The sequence below is a fragment of the Caretta caretta genome, chromosome 13, assembly GCF_965140235.1.
Source record: "Caretta caretta isolate rCarCar2 chromosome 13, rCarCar1.hap1, whole genome shotgun sequence".
Taxonomy (NCBI): Eukaryota; Metazoa; Chordata; order Testudines; family Cheloniidae; genus Caretta; species Caretta caretta.
In genome coordinates, this window is record NC_134218.1 from 13,132,600 (window position 1) to 13,150,991 (window position 18,392).

Below are 18,392 nucleotides of genomic sequence, written 5' to 3' on the forward strand. Positions count from 1 at the left end.
GCAAACTGAGCATTTGTTTTAAAGCAACTCTTTCTGCTGGTGCTTAAGGTGCATTTGGATCGCTGCTCATTTGCATGAGAGAAGCAAATGTTTTTGTTTCTCGTGGCAGAGCCAGACATTCCCATCGAACAATGCTCGCTACGACCTCTCTGCTACCTCTGGCGCATGAGAGCGATTCGTTTGGTAGGTGTCGTTAAGGGCCTTGAGTAGGATCTCAGCTTTAAGATTCAGGTGCGTTAATAGCTGCTTTTTTCTTCTTCTTCTTTTTTTTTTTTTTACACTGACCAAGTGAAGAATCCGAAGATAAAGGTGAAGAGGCTGATTATGCTCGAGCTAACTGTTGAAGGCGTTATCTGTCTGTCTATCTGGCACGCAGGTGCTGATTCACGTCAGCTTGAATTCAGCAGCAGCAGGGAACCTGCATTACCATTCTTGGGGGGGGCTTTATTTATTTATTTTAAACGACGCTGTTTTTTTCCAGGGCAGTTTCTTTGAAATGCAGCATGCGACGATTATAACGAGTGTGGTTGAGCAGCACTTGGCGTCATTAAGACTAGGCATCTAAATAATAAAAGCCAAGGGGAGCTTAAAGCTCATTTGTATTATAGGGACAAGATGGATCCTAAAAAGAGAAAAAAATTCAAAGCATTTAGGTTTGGAGTCAATTCATCCGATCCCTTCAGGGCGATGCAATCGTCTATGTATTGGAGAGGCTGGTAATTTTGATGGTAAATGATTCCTTTATGCTAAAAAAATTAAATATTTGCTCACTGCGCGCAGTTCTGAATGGGAAGGTGGGATGTCCTAGCTCTTTAATACTCGAAATTTCCTGAAGTTCAGGGGAGGTCCTGGCCAGACAGTTTAGTTTTATCTTAGCAGCCAAGACGCAAAAAATTATATCACGTTTCAGAACCTTTTTAAAAAGGGGATTCGAAGAAAATATCGGTTAATCAAGTGAACAAGAAAAAATGTCTTTCAAAAAGTAACAAGCAAATCTAATCAGAGAGTGATATCCCAGGAGGGAAGGCTTTAATGCAACATTGCAAATGCCCCCAAAACTGCCTCGATCTCTCAACCAGAACCAACACTTCAGGAAACTGTATCTTATCCCAGGCTCTTTGAATTTCATTCTCCGCTGAAATCTCGCTTCAAAAACCAACTGACACGCACTCTACCAACTTACATGGTTTTAAAACAGTCCACGCGATGCATTTCTTTTGTGTCACCTGCTTCTTTGTAGCCTTTGCATTTTTCTCAACACAATTTCACGGGGGTTTAAATGAGACCAGAGTTTGGTTTGCTGTTAGTTTTCTTTAACTGGCCTTTTGTTACACCTTGACAACATCACTCTTTCTTCCGAATAAAAATCGGAAGCGTAAATTATTACTACTACTAGGGTACTTGTAAAGGGATCATTGAATGCTTTAAATAAAAAGTAAAGGACACGTAGAATGTTCTGATCTTTTTCGGTTCAGTTCAGGAGGGGAACAAATACATGTTTTAAAATTCAGATGTGGCACCTAGAAATATGACAGCCTACAATCTTTATAAAGGCGTGTAACTTTTTAAACACAGATAGCTTGATAATATTTCTTTTCAACTGCAATTGATTTGGGTGTCGATCTATCCAAAAAATACTGTACCCCTCCTACACAAGACGACTATTTTATAACCAAAAGTTGGGATCCATTCTCCACTAGTCTAGCTGAAGACATGCAGGTAGGAGATGACACACAGTCACCGCTGGCACGGAGGGAGCTGTTACGGGACAATTTCAAACATTTAGCTGGAAACTTACAAAAAGTTCCATTCATCATGTCAAGAGCAATCAGTTTTAGCGAGTGGATCGAACAGTTCCACGAAAGAACAAGGGGCCGAAGAAGAGAAAGGCCAACAAACAGTAGACCCCAAAGGTGCGCTCACGGCTCCTCGCTGCTAGGCGCTTTCATTCCCTTGTTTTTACCTAGTATATAGACAGACATACTGATGCCAATGCAGTGAGGGCTGCTCGGTGCAGGGTTTCTGGCACTTCTGATGCGCACACGGTAGCTTTCCCTGTGGGTTTTTTTTTTTTAACTGGGATGCAGTTTCCAATTAGCGACTGTAATGTTCACCTAGGTATGAAGGCTGGGTGAGAGACAAAGCCCTGTTGTTTATACTAATATTTAATGCCTTCATCTTTTCTATTCAGCGCCTTCCTCCCCCTCTATAACGTAGAGCGGGGATTCTAATTAACTTCGCCCCATACCAATCAAAGCCCGGTATTAGCAATAATACAGATCACCCCGACAGGTCTGGACTTTTCGCTTGGGTAGTAGCTCCGAGGCAGGTCTCTCTAGAGCCCCAGCTCAGGATCGGGCCACTGGGGACTTTCGGTGTCACTTCGAAACACAAACTGGATCAAGTCAGCGTGGCGCCGCTCATCCCTCCCCACGCCCCCAGGCGAGCCGGTCTCCGGCAGGGGGGAAAGGTAACTAGTTGCTTCTGGCATCCCCTGGCTTTTCACAGCCTCCCACTTCCAGCCAGGCAGGCTCGGGACCCATGTGCTCGCCGGGAAAGGGCGCGTCCCCGCGGCTGGGAAGAGAGGGGGAAGCCCTGCCCGAGGCAGCCCGGCGGTGCAGCATGGGCAGGCGGACCCCAGCCAGGGGTTTGCCCCGGGCGAGCTGGGCGGGGAGGGTCCATCCGCACCCGGGGCCCGGCGTGGGGGACAAACGGAACGGTACCTACTTGCCAGTCGAGCCTCCCCAGCAGAGCCATTAGCCACCCGGCGGGGGCTGCGAAGGGGGGAGCGGGAGCCCAGCGGCTGCCTCGTTCAGCGAAGCCCGGGCCACCGCGGTACACCTGGCCTGGCCTCCCGGCGGCGGAGCTACTGCGCGTGCGCGCCCAGCCCCAGCGATTCACCTAAGGAAACACATTCCAGCCCTTTTACCCCCGGTCCCTTCCTCGCTCCCCCAGCCAGTCCGAGCTCATTCCAGCGGCCGCCCCTCCGCGCCCTGCCTTCTGAGCGGCTGGAGGCGTCTTCCCAGGAGGGGCCCGCTGCTCGGTGGAGGCCTGGGGCGCCCCGACACCCGGCTGGTGGGAGCACGCAGAGCTGGTGCGAGACGCACCTGGCAAACACCTCCACCCTCCCAGCGCGGCTGCCTTCGCCTGCCCCCCTCGCCCCCGGTCAGACCCACGCCCTGGGAACCAGCGGTGACCAGGCGCAGTGCAGCGAACGCGCTTTGGGGCGGTTGTTGGTTTTTTCCCCAGAACAACTCATTGTCCTTAGCTAGGCAGAGGATTCCCCCGGCCCCTCTTGATTTCCTATATTCCAGTTATTAGGGGCATACGGCTGCGGGGGGGGGGGGGACTGCAAATCTGTCTTGGGTAGAGTATCAGAGGGGTACCGTGTTAGTCTGTATCCCCCAAAACAAGGGGGAAGTCCCCTGGCACCTTAAAGACTAACAGATATATTTAGGCATAAGCTTTCCTGGGTGAAAACCCCACTTCTTCGGATGTCTTGGGTCGCGTTCTCCAGTGGAGTACACTGGTCAGAAATGAAGAAGCGTTTTATGTCCTTCACATAGATGTGAAGCATCTTGTCCACGCCGAATTAACTACAGAGATTGGAGGCGCTCCTTAGCTGCAATGTAGCGAGGAAGCTTTCGGGAGGTTTTGCCAAAATCCGAGGGTTACCTCCTACCTCCCCTCGCCCTTCAACCAGTACAAAGGGGAGACCGGTGGAATAAACTTCGAGCTATTCCCCCCGGTGTTTGCAAAAGGAAGCGAGGAGGACAATTATTTGTTCAGACGCGAATGGAGAGCCTCTCTCTCCTGTTGGTGGGGCGGCGGAGGATTTCTCTTCCCTTAGCGAATGAGGGAAGACAAATATCTCAAAGGAGGTTGCTTGGTGCAATGTTTAAAGGGATCGTACAGCCGTTGATTTATCAATGATCCCCGCCCCCATCTACGTCCTTTTTTTCTTATTTCAAAGCTTTTCCAGCGAACCCCACTAAAGTGCCCACCCTGCCTTGTACATGTGCATTAGAATTAGATGCACTAGTCCCAATTTACCCGAGACCCGATCTTTTCTAGTATATGTGGCGGTTGTTTTTCAAGATCGTTAATTTCATGCTGATCTTCAGAAAACCAGATGATCCCCTTAGAATCACGTCCTCCTCCCAGTTGGGTCTGTCTTATCTTGAGCAAGTAGCGCACTCTCCCTTTCCCTTTCAAGATGTTTCCCCAAAATCTTCCCGACGAAGTAGTTTCACCTTTGTCTTGCTGCTCACAGCCTTGGCTAAATTCAAACAGCAACAAGCACCCCAGGTCGTTCAGGTCTGCCAAAACGCGGTGGTGTTTTTTTTAATTCAAGCTACCACAATCGCTAGTTATTTGCACAAATATTTGACATAGATCAGAGTGCCACACTGTATATTCGGAGACTGTAAACATCTCTTCCTTCTGATTACAGCTATTTGGCTACATCATCCGTTCGCATTTCTGCACAGAAAAGAAAAAGCCAACGAGGAACAGACTTGGAGCCGTTTGATTTGGAGCCTGAAAAGGCAAGACTCCTTTCTATTTTCCAGGTCATGAGAAGTTAGTTCTTGCACTCTTTCAAGCTCAAAACAAACTACCAAAATATAAACCAGGGACACAAAAGTTATAAGGAAGGAATAACAGTGTATACACTTATACAGTATACAACAGTGTATACACTTACTAGCTAACCTTTCCTAATGAGTGCTGTTTAGCAATGCTTCCAGCTGCCTGTATCCAGTGTAGCTATGTCAGTGTTAAAGCACGCATTCTACTTTAGGCATTGGTCATCATTTGAAGGGCATATACAACACCATATGTGCGTACAAGGCTTTACAGAGAGAATAAAGCCACAGACCCTAACACCAGGTTCTTCCCCTCCAGGTTAGATATAATATGACATGACAGCGTAAGATGGCTTGAGGCATGTCTTAGAGACAAGGGAATGCCAAGCTGCTTGAAGGATCTCTGAGGAGTCCCTTTTTGGCTTTCCTCCCCACAGTGCCATGGCAAATGTCCTGGGAGAGAGGTGACCAAGGAAAGCACTGTGTAAGGAGGTATTTATTTTTTATGCATTGGCAAGATAAGCCTTGAAGGCCAAGGAATTATAAAGGGACAGTTTGATGAGAAATGGTGCTATAGGAATCAGTACCGTTTACTCTGGGAAACACGTAGGTCCCTGTTGTTGTACAAGTAGGTTATCTGGGGCAGCCTATTAAATGATGCACTAGAGGCCTGATTGTTTTCTCAAATTGTTCTCCCTCAGAATTGTTCTCTCAGGGAGGTAATTGTGGTCTAGAGGCCAGAGCACAGACTTAGAGTCAGAAAGACCTGGATTCTCACCCAGCCTCTGCCACTGGTGCACTGGATGGTTTTGAGCAAGTCATTTCACCTGTCTGAATCTCAGTTTCCCCATCTGTTAAACTGGGATAATAATCCAGTGACGCCGCACAGGGAGTGCAAGTTGTCTCCAGTGCTTTAAACATTCAGTGCTAAATACTGTATTATAAGACTGTCTATTCGTTTAGCCCAGTGGATCTTACCTAAGGATCCAGGCCTTTGGGGGGCCGTGAGCAGGTTTCAGGGGGTCCACCAAGCAGGGCCAGCACGAGACTCGCTGGGGCCCAGGGCAGAAAGCCGAAGCCCCACGGCCCGGGACTGAAACCAAAGCCTGAGCAACTTAGCTTTCGTGGGGCGCCTGGGGCCTCAGATAACTGCTCTACTTGCTACCCCCTAATGCCAGGCCTGGCTTTTATATGCAGAAAACTAGTTGTTTTGGCACAGGTGGGCCGTGGAGTTTTTATAGCATGTTGGGGGGGGGGGGGTGTCTCAGAAAAAGAAAAGGTTGAGACCCCCTGGCTTAGACCATTCCATTCAGTGTAGCAAAAGGATGGGCATGAACACACTATATCTAGCTCGCACGGGTTCAGCTTCTGCACCTGGAATTCCACTGACTCCCTCGGTCACAGCTTGCCAGAACGTTGCTCTGAGGAGTGTGGTGACTGTGAACATAACCCCGCTCAGCTCCTTACCTCAGCAGGCAGGCTCCACGTTAAAACCCACATTCCACCGTGAAAGTACTACAGCAACAAATATGAACTCGGGGACTCCAGTATTTAGATTATAAATCCTCTGGGGCAGGGAGTTTTTCTTCCTGCTATCAGCAAAGAGCCTAATGGGCGGGAGATACAGCCTCATTTGCAATTTAAAGAAAAAAAATCAACCCAGGGTTGGCTCATACATTCCTACAGTTAATTTGTTTATGTTACAATCAGGATGACAGTCCTAACCAGAGACATCAGTCCAAAGAAAGAATTCCATATGCTGAATCAACAGTATTTCCTACTTCAGATATCAGACCAGAAGTGAACATAACAATCACTATCATCCCCAGTTCAGCCATTTGCTAACATAACTGCTCCACTTACATACTCCCGTTCCCCCAGATAACCTACTTGTACAACAACAGGGACCTACATGTTTCCCAGAGTAAACGGTACTGATTCCTATAGCACCATTTCTCATCAAACTGTCCCTTTATAATTCCTTGGCCTTCAAGGCTTATCTTGCCAATGCATAAAAAGCAGCCTATTAAATGATGCACTAGAGGCCTGATCCACACCCAGTGACTTTGCTGAACATTGACTGGGGCTCTATATTGTCCCGGATTGTTTAGGGGGAAAAAGTCCTGCATAAGCATGGAGATGGACTACAAGAGCTAAGGGTCTTTTCCTCCTCCAACCTCTATGACTCAATAGACCTTCAGGGAATATTTCAAGGGAGCATTTTTAAAAGATCCTGCCATGCACACATACTTTGTTTAAGAATATTAAAGTAAGAGTAGGTACATCAGCTTACACACTGCCATTAAAAAAGACGGATAGGTCAAAAACAGGATATAATCATTTAAAAATCATCCTTTGCTCTTCATTTTGCGGGTTTTATAAAGAATTATGAGATACAAAGACTGTCCTCAGTAGCAAGCAACTGGGTTACATTTAATTTATTGAGTTGATGATTTCTCCTCTAGACTGCTGGACTAAAAATCCCTTCCTCTTTCAACTGTACTGCTTCCAACTTCTTGTGATCTCATAACCCACTAGATTTCCAGTCATCCATGGCGTCCTCGAGCGAGAAAAGGTTAAACAAAACCTGAAATGTATCACTTTAAAAAAAAAAGCAGGAATGACAATGTCTTTAAATACATTCACAGAAAACAAAGACATGTGAGGCTTTTTATGCATCACAAAGCAGAAAAGAAGAGCACAATCACACTGTTTTCCCTTGTGTATCACCTTTAAAGGATTAGCGCAGGTGTTTGTTTAATTGGGATCCTCTGGAAAAATGCATAGTTCTCAGTGGCACCATACAGCCTCCTTTGTGGCATATTGCTCCATTATCGATCCACTGGTGAGCTGTGACACTGGCAGGAAGAATCGGAGCTATGTGAAAAAATTTGCAGTGCTGGCAAAAATTACATCAATCAAAACTCTTCACCTAATGCACTCTGTCATTTATAATCACGCTAATCAGGCACCAGTGAAGAAGTGCTGTCAGCATCAAGCATCATACAATATCAGGTGCCTGCAGAAAGTCTTCCAACTCCTCCAAACATGCTTCTCACTGCATTTTCTAAACAGTTGATACTGCAGGTGTATTTGAAAATAGAGACAGATTTCAGAGTAACAGCCGTGTTAGTCTGTATTCGCAAAAAGAAAACGAGTACTTGTGGCACCTTAGAGACTAACCAGTTTATTTGAGCATGAGCTTTCGTGAGCTAGCTGTAGCTCACGAAAGCTCATGCTCAAATAAATTGGTTAGTCTAAGGTGCCACAAGTACTCCTTTTCTTTTTTTGAAAATAGAGACAGGAATTCAGTCAATCACATCACATTGTTATTCCAGGGCAATTACATTAAATATATAGGGTAGGTTTAAGTGGCTCACTTTTTCCTGCAAAATTGTGTGCACAATTGCATGCAGAACTACTGTGACTGGATGCACAAATAAGGCACTCGAATACACATGTTAATTTAGGTTTCTAAACAATTATGCTGCTACCCCAATTGCATAAAAAAACAGACTATTTGTGCATACTAATGTAGGTGCATAAGTCTCCATGTGACTTTGGATGTACAAATGAGTTTCCTTGTTTTGAAAAATTATCCCATTTTATTCAGTAGTTAAACTGATGCAACATCATGCAGCAAGCTCGAATTCAAACCCTGATTCAGGCATACATTCTGCAGGTCTGTACATTTTGTGTCTACACTAGTATTTCCCCTCCTTAAGATTTCCCAACATTGCTCCGTTCAGTGCAGCTATGCACTTGTGGCAGCAACTGTAGGAGCACTGCTCAAGATGGGCCGTCGCCATTTTAACCAGGCGTGTTCTCTAACCCTGCTTCATGCTGGGCATCTTGTCTACGCCACCGTTCCTACCATTGAGGTAGAGGGAAACATCTCATGTTTACAAGGCTTAAGAAGCCCAGCACTGCCACAGAAGGTGCCTGCCTGTGTCTGTAGAGCTTGTTGCCCCAGAGTATCCTCTGCCAAACCATGTGAGAAGCTGCTCATAGCAGCAATTACCGGAAAGAGCAAGATGCTGCTGTTCTGTGATGAAAGTCCAGAGCCACGCTGTGATTGCAACAGAGGGAGAGAACACAGGAAAGAACTATACGTAGGATGAAGAGGTACTTCTTCCTGTTCAATGTGGCAGGGAAGTCCTTCTTCAGAGAACTGCAGCTCAAGGGCCCACCTTGGAGGAAGAAGGAGCTGAAGAACACATGAAGGCAGTGAACCTGGTGTTTCACTTCCTTACCCCTGTGAGTTACACCAGTGTAAAACTGAGGCTTTGCAGTTAAAAATCAGGGTAGATGTTTAGAAAAGAGGCCCTCGAGTCTACTGAGTCTTGTTCCTCAGGCCTTACCTACACTGACTTGAGACATCAATATAACCACAATAATGCTGCTGCAGAGGTGCAAACCCCTGCGGGAGACATGGTTTCACACCAGGTCAAGTTGCACCAGTGCAAGTTATGGTTTACCCCAGTGAACCAGATCTACACTAAGGGCATGCACTGGTGCAGCTACATGACTGTAGCTAAACCCTGGTGTGATTTAGGCCAGGTCTACATTCGGAGGGCTTTGCTGGTATAGCTATATCAAGTATCCTACACCAGCAAAAGCAATCCTACTGTGGATACAACTAATACTGGCAAAACTGTCCTTTTGATAGCATTGCTTGTTTTAGCCCGCTTCAGCAAATTAAGCTATGCCAACAAAAGCACAATTTGATAATGTAATTGTCTACACCAGGGGCTTTTGCCAGAACAGCTATGTTGGTCACAAGTCATGATCCTGACTGACCTAACTGTGCAAGCAAAAGTTTGTAGCGCAGCCCTGGCCAGAGACAGGCCTAGCCCTGCTTAATAATTGTAGCATTTAAATAGCCACCCTGAAACTTTGAAGTGAATGGAGGGGAGGGATGAGTTCACACTTGCATCCACTATTGTTTGTCTGGAGATAGCTTTCTGCAAGGCTGGGCTAACAGGGTAACAGTCCATTGACTTGTCTAGATAACACTGTCTGCACAAAGGACAGGGCTGGGAATTTCATTTTTAAGGCCAAAATTTCTGGCCTTCCCCTCCAAAATTCCATGCCCAAATCTGTGCACAAAGTTGCTTGTGCCTGTAAAGCTGGTCACACACACACACATTGTGCACCCACAATTACCTGCACCTGCAAATGCAAATCCTGTATGAACAAAACAGAAGGGTGCCTCATTTCACAGACACAATCAGTACTTTGCAAATAAGGAGGCTGGTTTGGGGAGTGGCTGAAAATTTGGCACTTGACATTTCAGCTTGGATTCTGCAGGAGAAAAACTTGGATTCTTCTTAAAACCACACACGCACAATTGCTGATATCCCTGCCAATGGGTGTGGTAGCAGCACCCTTACAAATTAAAGATGATTTTTGACTATTTTCAGAATAGCAGCCGTGTTAGTCTGTATTCGCAAAAAGAAAAGGAGTACTTGGGGCACCTTAGAGACTAGCCAATTTATTTGAGCATAAGCTTTTGTGAGCTACAGATGAAGTGAGCTGTAGCTCACGAAAGCTTATGCTGAAATAAATTGGTTAGTCTGTAAGGTGCCACTAATACTCCTTTTCTTTTTGACTATTGTATGAGCTAAATTGGAATCTGGTGAGAGGGAAACTGGCTCTATATATGGTACTTACCTGGCTCCCATTACCACAGTATCTGAGCATCTCACAATCATGCATTTATCCTCACGCAACACTCCTGTGAGGTAGGGAAGTGCTGTTATCATATTATCACCCTTTTCAGATGGGAGCATTGAGGCACACAGACACTTAGGCCTAGTCTGTACTACAAAGTTTTAGCAGCATAGCTTTGTCAGTTACAAGTGTGGAAAAAAAATCACACCCCTAACCAACATAGGTAGGATGGCAGAAGCTCTAGTTTAGATGCAAATATATTGGTTAAAAAAAAAAGTACTTTTACCCATAGAGCTTATTCCATTAAGGAAACTGGTTTATACTAAACTGTCAAATGAAGTCTTTTGCCAGAGTAAGCTGCATCTCCACTGGAAGAGTTTGTCAGTACCGCTCTCTCAGTATATCTATATCAGCAAACCTTTTTAAGTAGACAAAGACTAAGTGTCTTGCCCAAGGTCACACAGGAAGTCTGTGGCAGAGCATAGAATAGAACCCATGTCTCCTAAGTCCCACTGGACAATAATTCCTCCCTCTGTATCAGTGGCATGTCTGAAAAAAAGTCTTCAGAGATACAGAGTTCTTAGAATATTTAACTTTGGTGGTAAAGTCCGTGGGACAGAGCGGTGTCACACCCTTCCTGCATTCACTGTCCAAGTTGGACAGGGTTCTGGCCAAACTCCAATCTGTCAATGGAAGCACAGAGAATGAGGTCTTGTGCCTAGCTCAGGGCTCCAATGGATTTACCCAAAACTGGATATGCAGAGATCGCTGCATTGCTGTGAGAGTGTGTGTTCCAGGACCTGTTGTGTGCCGATGCACAGGGGATATGAGTTGTCACAACCCCCAGCCTCAGAGCCTTGGCTCTTTAGCTCAAGCTGTGGCAGCTCATGCTTTTAGCTCTGGACATCCCTGATTCAATCCCAGGTGCGATGCCAAGAGGGTGGCTGTTGCAAACGCTCAGGGCCTCCTGGGCTGTCTGTGTGCAAGGGTGTTCTGCACTCCTGGGGTATCCTCTCTCTTCCTCCAAGAGCACATGGAGGAGCTAGTTGCTGAATGAGGGGAACAGACCTCAGAGGCAAATCCCTTTTCTGCTCTTCTCTTCCCAAACCCAGCTGCTGTCCAGGAGTGGTGGGATTGCACCTCAGATACAAGTGGCGTATGCAATAGGTGCGGGAGGGGCACAGTGACAAACTGATACAGACGTAGGTGGCAAAAAGAAAAGGAGTACTTGTGGCACCTTAGAGACTAACCAATTTATTTGAGCATGAGCTTTTGTGACCTACAGCTCACTTCATAAGTGGCTGGCTGCTATTATCACACACTCCCCTACCAGGCAGGCACACACAAAGCATTTAGTCAGCAGTGAGAGACAGAACATGTCTTGGCCTCTGTTGAAGACTCAGGGCAACATTCTCCTCTTGGCCATCTCTTCTCTTGTATATCCAGCTGCAATGGAGGAGAGCAGTAACCTACTTGCTTCTACCATGCTGTACATCAGTGAAAGGGTTAATGTGGTTGGCATTTGAAAAGGCCATGCTTGAAAGTTAGCACTTGATTAAGAGGAAGAGTGAACTATAGAGGGGCTCCTCTGATATCAAATAAATAGCCACTATCTGGGCAGGACAATGCTAAAGGGAAAGGGGAGGGTCACAATCTGAATTTCATGCAGCATTATTGTAGCTGTGTGGGTCCCAGGATATTAGAGAGACAAGGTGGGTGAGGTAATAGGTCTTCAAATTATTCTGTGTATGCTCAAAAGCGTGTCTCCGTCACCAACAGAAGTTGGTACAATAAAAGATATTACCTGATCTACCTTGTCAATCTGAATTGCAGTAATTCAAAATACAGATAAGGAGTTTAGGGACACCGGCAATGCTGGAGAGAGAAGGATCAAACTCGGCTGAGCCTCTGACAGTGAATTATGAGGTATTTCAGGGGAAGGAGACCCTGTCCCCCACATGTACTAGGAAAATTCTGTAGTATTATTCCTGTCTCCAGATGGTGATCAGTTACGTGTGAAGATTGGTGCTCCTTGTAATTGTTAGACTACCTCATGACATTGCAAATGCTGCTCTTATTCATCTAAGTACAAATTATCTTTTGAACTTTTTACAAATTCTCTTGAATATATCAGGGAGTTCCACGAGTTCACATTGCTATAGGAACTTGAGATATATTGAGATCTACATTTCATATCTACTTTCTTAAGTAATAGCTGGGAAATGACCGGTATGAATAAGAGAAAATGTTCTCAGGAGTACCAGATATTTATTGAGGGATCATTATACGTCCGAAGAAACACAGCCTAATGGCTAGAGCAGGGCGGTCTCTGCCTGGTGCTACTACTGATTCTGTCTGTGACCTTGGCCAAATCATTTAAAGAGACACAATCAATTTACAATGAGTCAGCTTAAAAAACGAGTTAAAATAGTTTCAGGAAAGACACCTGCCCGAGTCCCTTTGCTAATTTTTGTGTTTTTACAGTCACTTGAAAAAATTATCCTGTGTTGAAATATGAAAGAACAACCAAATAACACAGTCAATTGACTACCCACAAAGTGCCATCAAATGCACAATTAATCTGAAAAAATATTAGCAAAAACTATTTGTCTTATGTTTCACTTTTGGTCCTCTTGGGTGTTACTGGTACCAGTGTTGATACAATTCTTTTCAGGCATAAGTGTGATTGTTAAATTGATCAATATCCAATTAATCCATGTGTGAAATGCCTCCTAGCGCTTTGTGATCTTTTAGTGAAAGGAGCTAGACAGCATGAAGTTCAGATATTCCACACAGCTCGCCTGCTGTGGCCCAGGGGCTCTACTCAATAAATATTAGCTCTGGCAGCACCTACAGCATCTGTATGGGTCTTTTTCACCACATAATCTGTAATGGGGATGTTTGTACCAATGTAGCAAATCTGGTGCAAACTCCTAACGCATTGGTGTCGCTACATCAGTACAAATATCCTCCCTCCCCCATAGACAGACCCATATAGCAATAGGAATCAATGTATATTACATACACCTTACCTTCTATCTGAAGATATATGTGGTGTACACAGTTGTGGACATGCTATCCAGGTGTTAAATTCATTTATGACAAGGCTCTGCAATTTATCATCTACTTTTGACCACCTCACCTGTCTTCCACCTAATAACCCGTCTTGCTGGGGCTTATTCTAACATTCCAAAGTTCAGAACAGCTTCAAACAGCGGCCTTTTTTAAAATGAACCTACTGGAGAAATGTTTCCTCCTTCCAAACTCTCTATCCACCTCTCATGCATGGAATTTTACCCTCAAGATTACTCCAGCCAGAGGCCCAGGACAAGTAAAATTTACTCCTGTACGAGTGACAGCTTTCCTATACCTATAATTGTCAGGACTTTAACCCCTGCCTTGAATCTCACATCATGGCAGAGCTAGAAATTGGAGCTTTATACTACAGGGAAGAGGAGATTTCAGCTTCCCAGTGGGACACAGCTCTTGCTTCTAGTCCTGCAAGGTATCAAGATAACATTATTTAAAGCTGTGACATTTTTATTTATAGAAAAGCTATTTTAGGACATTTTTTGAGGTTTTATGGTTCCCTCTGAGCCCTCTACAGTAGGTCACATGTTAATGAAGGCACCTGGCTTTACAGGTGTTGTGTAGCATTCTCATTTGGCTGACCTGAATAACTCACTCCTGGCTTCACCACTCAAGAGTAACATCCCAAACCTTATTAAGCTGCTCCAAAATGTTATCCCACCCCATGTTATATATGTGATATAACATGGGGTGGGATAAAATCTTGTAGCAGTATATATATATAATAGAGACTCCAAACTGCATAGTGGAATATCAGCAGTTCAGAAGTTATTTACAACTTTGGAAGTGATATAAACTAAACCAGAAAAAAGAACGGGAGTACTTGTGGCACCTTAGAAACTAACCAATTTATTTGAGCACAAGCTTTCTTGAGCTACAGCTCACTTCATCGGATGCATGCAGTGGGAAGACGAGGAGGAGGAGAAGGTGCAGGCCATGTAGAGCTTCAACGCTACCCAGCAGAGTGAGGCAGAGCCCAGCCACCAGGTGGTTGGGATGGAGGAGAGAATCCCCATCCCCCTCATGGACTATATCCTCAACATGATGAAGTTCGTGGAATCCATTCTCAGCAACACCACCACGGATGACCACTGTCAGGAGTTCATCAGCCAGAAGGGGCTGCTGCCCCTGGTCACCATCCTGGGCCTGCCCATCGACTGCATGCATCTGATGAAGTGAGCTGTAGCTCACCAAAGCTTATGCTCAAATAAATTGGTTCGTCTCTAAGGTGCCACAAGTCCTCCTGTTCTTTTTGCGGATACAGACTAACACGGCTGTTACTCTGAAACCAGAAAAAGGCATTCTTGTTCTGGCATCAGTGCCCACATAGAAGGGTACCAGTATAGTAATGCTGGTATAGTTCTCCTTGTAGACAGGGTCTTATTGCCTGGAACTTTTTAGTAAGAAAATAGAAGATAGCAGCTTGCTAGATGGTTTAGTCTCCTGAAAGTTTTGATTCCATAAGATGAACACATCAAAGCTGGACAGATAGACTCAAAAGGTACAGCGAACTGTTTCCAGCTCACCAAACTCAGGGCAAAAAGCCCTTAAAAGCCTGTGAGCCGGTCAGTTTACGCTTGTTTTTTCTTCATTCGGTATCCCTTTTATTTAAGACAAAGGCCTATTCCAAATAATGACAGGTTTCAGAGTAGCAGCTGTGTTAGTCTGTAGCCGGAAAAAGAAAAGGAGGACTTGTGGCACCTTAGAGACTAATCAATTTATTTGAGCATAAGCTTTCATGAGCTACAGCTCACTTCATCGGATGTTAGTCTCTAAGGTGCCACAAGTACTCCTGCTATTCCAAATAAGACATTGTAAATAACATCTTCAATTATAGTTTCTTCATTTGTGGAAAAGATTTCTTCTTCTTGCTAAATAAAAACTCAATGCAGCTTGTGGTCACAAAAAAAGGGTGTAAATAACTTTTTAAATCTTATGAAACAGATGACAAAGTGTTTGATTATAAACACCCCCTCCCAGCAGCAGTGTGAGACATTTCCTGAATATACAAAAAGCTTATTTTAAGATCTACACAGAGTTTTCGACAACTAACGAATAAAAATAATGTGGGCACTAAACCACTGGAGAACTTCTCAGAAGGACACTTTGGATCTTACTGCTTACTTCTTATATGAAAGTGCTAGGGTTCACCTTCATCTTGAGCCCAAGAGCATGAGGTGGGCTTGCAGTATTCACCAAACAGGGAGCAGGAAGGAGGCTCTGACTAAGAGCTTGTCTACACAGGTTTCAGAGGAACAGCCGTGTTAGTCTGTATTCGCAAAAAGAAAAGGAGTACTTGTGGCACCTTAGAGACTAACCAATTTATTTGAGCATGAGCTTTCGTGAGCTACAGCTCACTTCAGTGAGCTGTAGCTCACGAAAGCTCATGCTCAAATAAATTGGTTAGTCTCTAAGGTGCCACAAGTACTCCTTTTCTTTTTGTCTACACAGGGAATTTGTTCAGAAAAGCTATTGCAGAATAAACTATAACCATTTCAGAATTGCTACTGTGCTTTAAATTCGCTATAACCATTTCAGAATTGCTACTGTGCTTTAAATTATTCTGGATTAACTTCCCCATTTAAACAAGCCCTTAGCAGAGGGGCCAAAGGAGATGTTAAATCATAAAAAGCCCTTCAGCTTCTCAGGTTGAGGTAAACCCTAGGCTCCCCAATAATCATAGAATATCAGGGTTGGAAGGGACCTCAGGAGGTTATCTAGTCCAACCCCCTGCTCAAAGCAGGACTAATCCCCAATTTTTTGCCCCAGATCCCTAAATGCCCCGCTCAGGGATTAAACTCAGAACCCTGCATAAGCAGGCCAATGCTCAAACCACTGAGCTATCCCTCTCCCCTCTTTACCTTGTTGTGCTACCATGTGTGACAGCTAAAACTGCCTTGTGTTCACTAGGATTTTACCTCCTGTTCATTACCATATGTTAGTTAACATGAGGTAAGAACACACCTTTTGCTCCAATGAAGATACACCCAACACAGTGCTTTTTTTGTAGCAGCTTTGTAACCAGTTCACTAGCACCTCTGTAAAATAGCCTGAGTCCGTGGCCCTAGCTCTCAGCACCCCTTCACTGCAGTACCAGTGTGGTGGAATAGTCAGTGCTATCTGCTGCAATGGCTGGAATACTAAAGCATGCCGAATTTCCTTCCACTTGATATTACCAGCCTCTTGATCTGACAGCCCATGGGAAGAAATGCAAGCCACTTTTGTTTTACCCGGCTTCATGTTGATTACGGTCAATAGTCAGGTGAGGATTTTGGGTTTTGGTTTTTAATTGTTTGTATCTGATAGGGAGTAAAGAGAGGGGATGGTCTATTTCACACATATTTCATTGTTTGCAGAATTTTGTAACCTCACTTTGATACTGTCACAGTGAGTAGGATATGCATTAATTAAAAAAAAAAGTTTCTAGCCTTTGAGGTTGTAAAAATTTCCTTCCCAGTGTAAGCAAAACTAGAGGTGCCACCTTGCTGAGTCTGGTGCTAATGTCTCATTCTGTCTTGGCTCCAACAGAAGCATCAACTATCCCTCTCCATCTCTTTGGGCGTCTTTTAAATGCAAACACCGAGTACTTTGCAAAAAAACCCCACCCTCAAAACAGCCATTTTGTGTCATTGAAATGTATTGTGAAATATTTAAAGTTGTTGAATGGGTAATAATGACCAATGGGGAGGGCATTTCCTGGCTGTTTAGCTGAAACCTCCTGACCCCAAGGTCAGTATTGGTCAGTGCAAAATTCTAACAAAGAGGGGGGAAAACAGAGTAAAATCATTACCTTTTTTGGTGTTGCTCAAGGCAAGGTGCTTGTGTAACCAGTCTCTTCTCCTTTTGTTTTGTTTTGTTTTTTTGGACGCATGAAGTGTCTTTAATCCCAAAGAGGGAAACACAGACCAGAAGGATTAGTATAAACCAACAGACAAAAAACTTGTCTTTAAAACAAATTCAAATTCCATACAATGCCTAAAATGTCACCTTCTCAGTAGTCTCTTCTCAGCAGGTAAAGACCACAGCTTTTGTCCAATGGGAATTGCTTCACAGTGCTCTGGGCCCAACAGGCTCAAGAGAGTAACTGCTAAGAAAGTTGGACTTTATGCTTCCTGTTCCATCAGATTTATATTCTATGAAACAATGAATACCTCTACCTTACCAATTTAATAATGAGTCATTGCAAACATTCAGAATTTTGATATCAACATATTTAAGTGCTATCTCTGTTCAAATTTTAACTTGCTGATTAAAAACCAATGTCCTTTTTGGTCTACATGGACTCTAAGGATCCCTTGGGACTTTTTCAAGGGGTAGGCATTAGCACCTCACTATCTTTGGCTTTCTCCTCTTCCTGCTGTGTAATGCAGGTGGGTGCTTCCCCCCACCCCAGAGGTGGCTGCATTTCTGTGCTTTGAAGCACATCAGGACTCTTCAGGTTTAACAAGACTATCTGAATGCAAATGACTGTTATTCCTAAGGGGTAAATATGCCCCGTACTATGTTGTGTGTCCCTAGATAGAGAGGCACCAAGGTGCAAACTATCCAGAGTTAGAATATGGCTTGTGATACATTAACTTTCTCAGTACGGCCTTAGGCCAAAACTAAAACTGCTGGATCCCATCTGACTTAAGCCCAAGTAGTAAAAAATAGCCGCCCTTTGCCCCATGTAGCCTATTTAGGTTACCACCACTGAATTTGGCAAACAAGCAACTCTTCAAGGTATATCAGAATGCAATGGAACCAGCCTCCTCAGAGAGCCATAACGAAACACGTGAGCAGGCGGCATTGAAGAATGGAAACCCACTCCCTCCCTCTTTTTACTACTGGATGTTGACTGTTGTTGACTGTCAGGCAGGGTGTTGGCCCGTCCACCCCGCCCCGCCCCGCCCCTTGATACATGAGTTACTAAATATTACCACAGCAAATATCTTGTCAGATTTGTGAGATCAGAGATCTGAACTGATGACTAGTATGTTAGGAACTTCCCCCTCCCCTACAAATTCCATGTATATTTCGTCTGAACTTTTAATGCTGCTATAG